At 44.5% G+C, this 10,706-nt stretch overlaps 1 long non-coding RNA gene across 2 annotated transcripts; it reads right to left on the bottom strand.

Moving 5' to 3' along the window:
* Positions 1-703: 703 nt before the first annotated feature.
* Positions 704-8,268, bottom strand: LOC141579786 (uncharacterized). 2 transcript variants are annotated; one of them, XR_012511766.1, is made up of 3 exons: positions 7,914-8,268; positions 7,408-7,573; positions 704-6,657 (listed from the first exon to the last, which is right to left on the bottom strand). It is a non-coding gene; the product is annotated as an uncharacterized LOC141579786 (long non-coding RNA). The 2 variants fall into 2 exon arrangements; XR_012511765.1 differs by having other exon boundaries at positions 7,864-8,268.
* Positions 8,269-10,706: the final 2,438 nt, after the last annotated feature.

Consider the following 10,706-nt stretch of genomic DNA (forward strand, 5'->3'; position numbering starts at 1 on the left):
GTTTGTCCTGGAGAAATTTACAAATTCTTGGAGAACTGACCATTTTCTAATTCATGCACTCGCCCACCTGTCAGGGATGAATGCCACATCCATCAGGGTTTAGTTCAAGGGTTTGTATTGAAAATTGGTTATTGGCTCAAATTGTGATGGGTAATGATTTGTCATCTTATGTTTTAGTAAAAGTGTTCATTGTGTGTGAATTACTCATCTGTCAGTGGACGTTTGTCATCAGGGTCATGTAAGGCACCTTCTCTGGCACCACAGAGCTCACCCATTTTCTCGAGACTTTCTGGGTGGGCAGCCTGTGTGTTTACTGAATAGCTCTGTATAGCCATCGTGTACACTTAGGGTGAGGAACCCTGATATCATCTAGATGATTACAGTCTTGTTTAAATGTTGACAGATGTGGTATCTATGTAATATATATATTTACACATATGTATTATAAATACAGTTACACACAGCTGTATTTATTTGTCTTCATATATGTTGTGCCTCTTTAAAATGATAAATATTTAACGAAACATTTAATCAGATGTCTTCAAATGAAGTTATCATATTATATTGGAAAGAGTGACAATTACATTGTCCATAAACATTACTTATTTTTTACATTTAGAACCTAAGAGAGAAAACTTAAAAAGAAATGACCAAGGTTAATAGCATCAAAGTTAACTTATATTTATTTCTTTATTAAAAAAAACAAAGCATATGTTTATTTGATCAAAAACCTTAGGCCATGCCAAAGTTTAGCATAAATCGGAAGATATAAAAAAATCATGAATCTCAGCTAGATGATAACTTTTTATCATGTGGTATCATTCTAATTTAACATCATTAGGTTGCGTGAGATGTACATGTTAAGCCCATGGATGTGTAATTCCCTATTAACGTACTTAAGATAATATGGTGCCCAACCAAACCCCCCAAATGAAAATGCCCTTACGTGTGAGAGAGACTGTAGTTCACAGTCATTCGGAGCTTTAGAAGTTCTTTGTTACGGTCTCTTTGTTGACATCTTGGATCAAACTTCTCTGTGGAAAGCAAAGCGTTATATCCAGCGTCTCACCCGGCAGCGTCCATGTGCATCGCCTGACATTACTTAGAAGCCGTTACCAAGCATTGTTTAGATAAGGGGGGCCACGCTATCGGCAAAACTGACTTACGATGGAGCGGATCTGATTAAACGGCTTTAGGTTGTAGTCAGTACATAATCTTGGTGCTGAGGAAGCTACCTTAGGCCAGTCCGTGTGTGAAGGGCTGAACAGAACAGCATGTGAAAACCTCACGCTCTCTTTGCCGCTCCCCCGTGCCCATGTCCACATCCTCATTGTTTAACTGAGAGAGGACGCAAATGCTCCGTGTCTGTCATGAAAAGTGAAAACAAAACCAACAACATTCAAAAGCTAGGTTCTTGAGTTTATACGCGTTCTCAGGTTGGTTTTAGATGTGAATGCAAGTTGCCTGTCAGTGATCTCAAACTTGCATTTGTATCAGAATCTGTGTTGAAACATAGATTGCTGGGCTCCACCACCCAGAGTTTCGGACTCAGTGGTGTGGGGGGACCTGAGCATTTGACATTCTGACCACATACAGGTGATAGGGACGCTGCAGGTCCCGTCCCACGCTCCAGAACCACTGCTCTGATCACCTGCTGCTTCTGGGTTATACTTGGAAACAGTTTTGTCTCCTGTTTTAAAAAACAGAAGGGCTATCTTAAAGAAAGCTTTTACCTTTCTTCATTCGAAAAAGGAATCTCAAAAATGCTGTTTATGTATTTTGTCTGTTTTTGTGGTACGGTTTGGGTTGCCAGATAAAATACAGGACACCCAGTTAAATTTGACTTGATGATAAACAGCAAATAGCTTTTCAGTCTAAAAGTATATCCCATGGATAAATTTGCTAAATTTGGAAACCCTATATTGAGTCATAAAAAGTTAGATCATAGCCTATTTGTTTTGTTCTCAGGAATAATTTTTTCAAGTAAGCACATTGGCGTTTTAATGGAAAATAGTATGCATAGTCTATGACGATATTAAAATTTCCATGACGTCTGAAAGTGTAAACAAAATCTGAGGTCATTTTGTATTTTAAGTAATAACACTGCAAATGCAAGATGGCCACTTTAAGTTGATTATGAGGTTTACTTTTATTTCTTAAGTGTCCTTTAAAAATGGCTCTCCCCAAATTAAGGCAAGTGCCACAGTGGTAAATCAGCAAACGATTTAACTCTACTTAAAGAGGTTTAGAACACCAGAGAGCTTTGCAGAATGAGAGAGACAGCGGCAGCCCTGGAGAATCGGAGATGCGAATCAGCCGTAATCATAAGCCACTGCGGGACTGGGAGGAAGCTGGTGATCTCCGCTTTCTAACGTTAGACAGGATGGCAGCGGATCCTGGCTGCACATTTGGTAAATATTAGACTCCAGAAACTCAACGTTGAATTGGCGCGCCTTGATCACAGTCGAGCTGATGGATGACAGTTCAAGTACAAAGGTGCTGCCCATGTGGGTTTCAAATGATGATTGAATAGAGGACCCCGTTTGGTATTGATGTATAACTTCTGATAACGCTGGTTGGTGTTTTAGGAGTTAACCAGCATCAGATCTATGATTTCTTAGATGTATCAAAATTCTGCTGCAAAGCCCATGTTTTCATCTTCCCTTCCATGCAAAAGAACCTTTCTAGTAGTCAGAAACTGATTGCGGTTCACTCTGGCAGGCACCCATGCACCACTCATTGGAAAGAGAATGAGTTATTATTTGAAAGCCAAGCAGTGGCCATGATTTGAAAGATTTCATTAATTTTTTTTTTACTGCAATATGATCCTTTTAATTGTCTGACATAGCAAAGACACGTACATCCATCATTCCAGCAGAGTCCACGGCATGTTATGTTCCTTTTGGCACAAAAGCTAATAATTGAACCTAGTAACTACTCCTTTAAAAATATGTCTTCTGACTTTTTTCTCTACAGTCCTTGAGGTTGCTATAGCTTTTATTTTTACAGAGTGCAAATTTGAGTTGCTCAGGCTGACAAATATTTTCCATGCAGGGCTACAGAAACTAAGAGAAAAATGATGCTGACTTTGGTATATTGGTACTTACACATGAGAAAAAGCTTTTAGGAGATTATTCCAAAAAAAAAAAAGAATGAAGGAAAGAGAGAAAGAAAAGAAAGCAAATGCCAGCTTTCCAGGATTTCTTAGTAATCATACCCTGGTCTACAATTTTCAAGAAAAAAATGGCTTAAGCGTTTTGGATTGAAAGCCAAGTCGAGTTTTGTTTGGGAACATCCCTATTGAAGGAACTTGGCCAATAGGATTGCTGTAAATGAGACAGCATTTGCCAGCTGCTCAAGTAACACCTCAGCTAAACAAGTGTCCCTGTGTCTTTCAAACATTTTTTGCAAGGAAAGAACCCGTTTATTTTTTTGGTTGGAAAAATGAAAGTCCTTATTGCCAATCCACTCAATAAAAAAAGCTTTGGAGGAAAACTGGTGCACGTGAGAAGCCAATTCCTCTCTTCCCTTTCTCCCTGAGTCCACTGCAGTTTGGTTTCCTACCCCGACCCCCAACCTCAAGTCCTCATTGGCCCCCATGTTGTACATCCATTGGCCTTTTGAGTCCTTGCACTCTTTCCCCTCAGTAGCATCCGACAGAGGTGGCACTCTGCTTTAAGACGTTTTCTTTTCTTGGTTTTCAGGTTGCCGCCTTGTCTGGGTTCCCTCCCACCTTCCCCGCTGCCCTCCCCGGGCTCCCCTGCAGATTTCTCCATCTCCCTGACCCCTAGAGGCTCAGAGCTTAGCCCTGCCTCCTTCCTGTCCGAGCCCCGGGTGACCTTCGGGCTGTAACTCTCAGCCAAAGGTTGTTTCCCATGTTTGTCTCTCTAACCCAGATCCCTCGCTCTAGACCCACGTGTCCAACTCACTTCTGGCCGTCCCCACGCTACTCTCATACTGAAAAGAGGTAACAGGATGCTAATACTTCCTGACATTTGACCCCACCCCAACCCAGCCCCTTTCAGGTAATGGACTCTTCCTCCAGGCGCTCAGGTCAAATGCCATGGCACCACCTGTGACCCCTCTTTTTATTTTTCTCATCCCTTGGGTCATCCTATCTGAGTGTCATCTCAACCCCCATCTGGGCATTTTGTATTCATTTCCCCCTTTAGATTTAGGAGTATCTCACGTGTTACATATTTACCTTTCATCTTATTGCCTGTCTCCCTCTAGTCAAATAGTTCTATCGAAGCAGAGGTTTTTGTTTGTTTTGTTCACGACTGCATCCCTAGATCAGGGACAGTGCCTGACAGAGTGGTTGCCAAATAGATGTTTTTTTGAGGGGAAAAAAAAAGGGGTGAATGAACAATACGTTACACTGAAGACAGCCTTTACTAAATGTAACTGCTATTAACACAGTTAAGCAAATAAAACCCAGAGAAACAGCAAAATTACCTCTTTTTACCCCGGATACTACAGTGGGAGAAAGAGATCCTCAGAGACGGGAGGGATACAGAAAACATTTGTCACAAACATGCAGTAAAATACTTCAATTAGAAAACCCTTCCAGTTGATTCTCCACCCAGGAATTATTCTGTCTTTGCCCAAACCAGAGAATTTCTATAAAGTCTCTCTCACATATTTTATTTTATCACCATCTTTTTACAACAGATTTTTTTTCAGAGGGCATTAATATTAGAGAAGATTAGTTTTTCTGGCACTTCAAGGATATGTGGAACAGCAATTAGGAGGAGAAAGTGCTGAAGTGACAGAAATTCGGTAGGTGAAATCAATAAAATTTAAAGACAACTTTGAGATGGAAGACGGGCTGAGTACCCTCTGCAATTAACACATCCACCCTTATTAAGAAATTTGGCCAAGTCACAAGGCTGCTGGGAGAACTAACAGTGGAACCAAAACAAGAAGAAAGATGTCCTAAGGCCGAGGAGCTTTTTAGTGGCAGGTCATTTTTAATGGCTTCTGTCCCATGTATTTATTCTTTAGTTTCCTGATTAATACGCTTCATCATAGCGTTCCAATAGTCCCAACCTTCTTGTCATGTATGAGGCTCAGCTCAAACGGACACGTAAGGTATTATTCAAAAGAGGGTCTTGGAGGAGGAGGGGATAGGTCAGGGGTAGAGCCCGTGCTTAGCATGCACGAGGTCCTGGGTTCAACCCCCAGTACCTCCATTTAAATAAATAAATAAATAAATCTGATTGCCTCCTCTGAAAAATTGTTTTTAAAAAAGAGAGGATCTTGAACTGGTTATGCAGTCAGCGTCCTACACACACTCGGGAAAGAAGGGAAAAAGCACTTCCTCACGGGACAGCAGCCGAATCAGACCCACTGCTAACTGCTAACCCTGACTGACAGCTGAGCACCAGGCCTGGTGCTTAGAGCCACGCGGGCACAGTCTCATGTCCTAGCGCTCCCTGACATTGTGGGGAGCTGGCGTGAGGGAGGACGTGCGTGAAGAGATGGTGGCCGTGAGTTTGCCGAATAGGGATCAGCTTCAGCTAGCACTAAGAATTTGTCTCTCAAATCAAGGGAGATTAGGTTGGGAAAGGAAGGTGGGTTTACCATGGCAACAGGCACCGTCTGCAAGTCCTGTTTCCCTGCTGGACATTATTTGGGTCTTTCTTCTACTTACACTTCCACGGCCTCCTACATAAGACTTCTTTCCAGGACCACTATTCTTGAGTAAGAGCATGGCAACTTGTGCTCGCGTTTTGGCAGTAGAGAAAGAGAAGCTCCCCAAACAAATGTTAAGGGAGGGAGCATTGTGCCTGTGGAAGCAGGAGATTCATTGATGATCTAGGATTCTTTGTCATAATCCTCAAACCCATCAATGCAGTCGAGATAAAACCATCTGGTCCAATGACGTGTATGCACTTGGCCATTGTATGAGAAAGACTGTCTTAGGACCAAGTAACTCAATTGTGTGGATAGTTCTTTAGAAGATCCATGACTTTTATCTTATCAATAAAACAGTGAGGCCTATTTCTTTCGATGTTTTTGTAAATTTACTAGCCATGAGGCATATCAGGCATAACTTACTTCTTCCCCTGTGTCTACCTTCTTGACTCCTCTTTATCTCAGCCTGTCTGTTCTGACTTAATGGGGGTTACTCTCCTCCCTTAACACCCCCCCCCCAAAACCCTTCACTTCAGTCAAAAGGTTATTTGAGCACTGAAAGGATTTTTAGCTCACAGAGATCATCAGGAGCAGAAAGTCTGCTTCTGAACCCAGACTTTTCTTTGTTTTCTCCGTCTCCCTCCTTGCACAGTACCCTGCACACGGAAGGTACTCAGCACACGCACCTTGCTGAGTACATAGCAGCATTTGTGAGGTGTGTTGTTGCCATTATTGCTGCCAGTAGAGGGGGAAAATGAGAGGGTGTTTTACAGTAACGTGGCAGCATCACAGGTTCACAGATAAATCTTCCTGTTGAGATATTTAAATGAATGCGTGACACTCACTGGGAATCGTTTGGAAGACGGCTATAACTTCTGAAGAACGTAAATTACGGAGTCAGACGTCGTGTTTTAGCCGGTGTGCTGTTATTTCCTGAAGCAGCACTTCCACTGGCGGCAAACTTGGCAGCCAGGGGAGACAGAGTGTGTGGAAGCGCTTTATCCACGGGTCCCGGAGGAGCTGCAGAAATACAAGGTGTATCACACGAGAAGTGCTGCTCGTTGATTTCACTCGACGTGTCAGAAAAGTGCTACTTTTCAAATCTTAATTATCTTTCCTCCGACTCTGTTTAATTGGGACATTTCATGATTATGATATGAAGAGGGAACTCAGCGTTCATTCATTTATTCTCCTTCCTTTCAGCAATGCACTCCTGACGTTTGCAAATTATGAACTGGTTTCTCATCTGTTTTCCATTCCATGTTCTATAATAATTATGCTACTGGTCACCCTGCCTTCTCCCCCAGCAAGGGCAGCATATCTAAGTTTTATGCTAGCTTTTCGCTGCCCTTGGGGAAGATAAAAGGGCCTGTCCCATGGCAGGATCAGGGGCTAATGAATCGCAGCAGAGCCGTGAAGCAGGTGGAAGGATGGTGCCCTGCGGGATCTGCAGGTTCTCTAGTCGCTCAGGCCTGCCCCCCTGGCCCTCCACTTTCTCATGTGAACCTGCTCAACACCCAGCGGGTTTGCGGCTTTGCCGTGCAGGTTGGATTCGGGAGCTCAAAGGGTCCGTGTCTCAGAAACAACAATAGGGAGCAATGAGAGGTCTGCCTGGGGGCCGGTGCCTTTCCTGCTACTCCGCTCATCCTCCCAGAGGCCGGGCGGTCACTTCCTCACAGGCCTGGGCAGCCCCTCAGGCCCCCTCCCCGAGAATCTTGCAAACACCCCACTTTCCAGTCAGTTATCCCCCTTCTCCCTCTTCCTCCTCACCTCATAAAACCGCCGGGATCAGCAGGGCAGGACGAGCAAATGCGCCATGACGCAGGCGATGACACATGACATGGGGCCGGAGCGGGAGGGTGTCTGGCGAGTTTCCGCTCTGGGAGGGGAGGGGTCTTGTTCCCGCGATCGCCCAAAGTTAGAGCATTAAATCGCCCTTGAGAAGAAAAACGCCAATAAAAACATTACTTATTTACAAACAAAATACATTCATCTTCACTGAGAAAAATATACATTGCTGCAACCTTTCTCTCACATTTCTAAAAGGTGATGCGACCTTTGCACTTTCTAAGAGGATGCACTGTGACCTCCCCAGAAAACCTGATCCTGTGACCCCCTTGCCCTGCAGCTCTAGCCTTCCGGATAAGATCTGCTCTTGCAAACGTTCAGTCTTTTACAGATTTCATTTCTAATTCAGAGGTTGTCTTTTTTTTTTTGACTATCTACCTAAATATTGTTTGATGCAGCTTTCGTCACAAACTCAGTCAGCCGATCACCTCGGGTTGGGCCTCCCTCGTTTACAAGCGAGATGAATGTCCTGGCTGCCTGTCTGCGGGGAATGCGGGGGCTGGTGGCTCCCGGGCAGCACGGTGAACGCCCCGCAGGCCCCCTGCTCTGGACCCAGGTTCCTCCTTCATTCCTTATTCCGCGCTGGCTGCAGCGAGCACGTCTGCTGTCTCTTAACCTCGTCCAAACGTAACCTCGCAGACAGAGTTTCCCGTAATGTGGCCCAGGAGTGCGGTGTCACAGAAGTGGCCTTCTGGGGAGAGTTGTCATTGTTGGGATTGAGCTTAAGCTAAGATGGCTGAGAAGGAAAACCGATGAGCAGAAACATTTCTCTCCTTTCTTTTGCATAACAGCTGGGAGGAATCAGCTCGCCGCACAAGCCCAGGCCGCTGCCGGCCAGCTGGCAGGGAGCACCGCGGAGCAGGAGCGCCAGGTCCTTTACAGCTGCATCACTGCTTATCCATCTGTAGCACAAGCCATATGCCAACCCCCAAAGTAGGTGGGGAGGGGTCCCTTTAAAAAGAGATTTTCAAAGCCCCAGAGAAAAAGCATTTTCCCTACAGTGTACGTGCTTTGATCTTATACCCTCCTGCTCCTTTCCCCCTTCCTCACCAGAGCTGGACACCCCCACAGCCTCTAGAATTGAGGCAAAAAATAACAGGGCATTTTGCTTGGTCAACTTCGGGAGATTATTTTTCAGGTAACTGGTAAAGAAGCCTAACATTTGCTGGCTTTTTTTTTTTTTTTTAAGACTCATGTAATCATTTAGTTTGGAAAAACCTCTCATGATGTTTAAAACTCTTGTGTCTTACTGTTTCATTGGAACACCACACTTTGAACTGTCTTTAAAAAGCACAGAATAAGTACCTTCAGGAAATGTTCCAAGATTTTCTTCGTCAGAGTAGTTTTAGAAGTTCATAATCGACAGTTAAGGAACATCATATCCCAAGAAGACCATCTAGTCCTTTTCTTCCCTTCCAAGGTCACGGGGGTCGTGAGAACTGAACTAGTGAGACAGTCTGATCAGGTACTTGGTTTTATAAAAGGAGATGCCCATTCAAGTCAACATGAATTCTAGAATGAGGGCTGTTTAGAGCAGTCAATCACTTCCAGAAATTATTTTCTGCTGGATGTGAGAAGAAAGTATTTTCCCACTCTTCTGTGAACATCTCAAAATACAGATGGCACGGGGCCAGTGGACACGAGAATCCGTAAAGACTCCCCGTGGCCTCTCAGGGATGGCAGAGCTGGCCCCTGACTCAGCACCCAGCTGCCTTTGGAGCTGGAGGCGAGCGCCCTCTGAGCACACTTGTCCTCCCGTGACTCGTCCGAGAGCGGCTGGCGCGGCTGTCCTGGGGGAGGTGATGCGAGGGGTTGTCCCCCTTTATCTGCTTTTCACTTTGATTTCTGAGTTTTGCCCCGTCACTACTGAGAGCAATATTTCATACCCATGTACTACTTTACTGTTTAAAAAGTGCCTACTCATAAAATAGTTCATTTAAGGAGACGCCCAGTGCAGAAAACTGGAAACTTTTCCTTTGAAGAGCGACGCACATTGGATGGAACTGACCAGCTCGGTACTGTTTGGTGGCGTATTTTTATATTATCCTAAACATAAACCAAGGAGCCACATGGCACATCTTTGCAAGGAGTCATGAGAAAAAGAGTCCAGCTGCCGAGCAGCAAGTAACAGGGAATTCTAGTTTATATTTTCATTTCACAAATAACATTGAAGGGAATCTGTTTTCTAATTTTCAGCAACACTGCCTAAGAACCCCCTCTCCAGTTTCCAGGTGTTCACTCCTTCTCCAGACTCTGAATCACAAGGAATCTAGGTTGGTAGAATCTTTGGCTGACATCTTAGGTGTAATGTAGCTGTGTGTGTGTGTGTGTGTGTGTGTATTTATACACGACACACATGCAGATGTGATACTGCTCACAGACGTGGACATAGACACGTATAAACATAGATACCCACTACTTGCCCCCATAAAACCTCCATGAATGTAGACTAATACACGCACATGGACACACAGCATGCAAACACACGCACACATGTGCTTCAGTGTGATGTACATATGCATTTAAAGGGGACTGGGAGTAATCTTAGCAGCACATACTTGTTATTTACCTTAGGACTGGTGGGATTGTAGACTATTTATTTAATTTCTATTTTTATTTATTCTCCAAAAACCTGTAATGGATATGCTAAAAACATGCCCTAAATTGCATTATTGCATATGGCAGTAATCTTTGTCCTTGTCATGAGTTGCCAGAGTTTGGAGAGACAAGAGGAGCAGCTCACTGTGGTCAGTCTAGTCAGGAGGGCCCAGTGAAGGAGAGGCCCCGTGCATGTCCTGGAAGGGGTTTTTGGGGTGTACAGAGGGGCAACCGTGACCGCCATGCAACCAGCCTGTCAGTCTGCTGGGGATACCGTAAGAAAATGCCACGGATTTAAATTTAAATTTAAACTAGCAAAGTTGATTTCCTCACACTGTGGAGAGTGGAAGTCCAAGACCGAGGGGCCAGTGTGGTGGGGTTCTGGTGAGGGCTCTCTTCCCGGCTGACAGATGGCTGCCTTCCTGCTGTGTCCTCACAGGAGTGGAGACAGAGAAAAAAAGGAAGAGAGAAGGAGAGAGAGGGAAGGAGCCTCTGGTGCCTCTTCTTACAAGGACGCTAATCCCAGTATGAGGGCCCCACCCTCTGACCTCCTCTAACCTTAATTACTTCCCTGAGACCCCTAGCTCCCAACACCATCGCAAGGTGGGTTAGGGCTTCTACAT

The sequence above is a fragment of the Camelus bactrianus genome, chromosome 14 (assembly GCF_048773025.1).
Source record: "Camelus bactrianus isolate YW-2024 breed Bactrian camel chromosome 14, ASM4877302v1, whole genome shotgun sequence".
NCBI classification, from domain to species: domain Eukaryota; kingdom Metazoa; phylum Chordata; class Mammalia; order Artiodactyla; family Camelidae; genus Camelus; species Camelus bactrianus.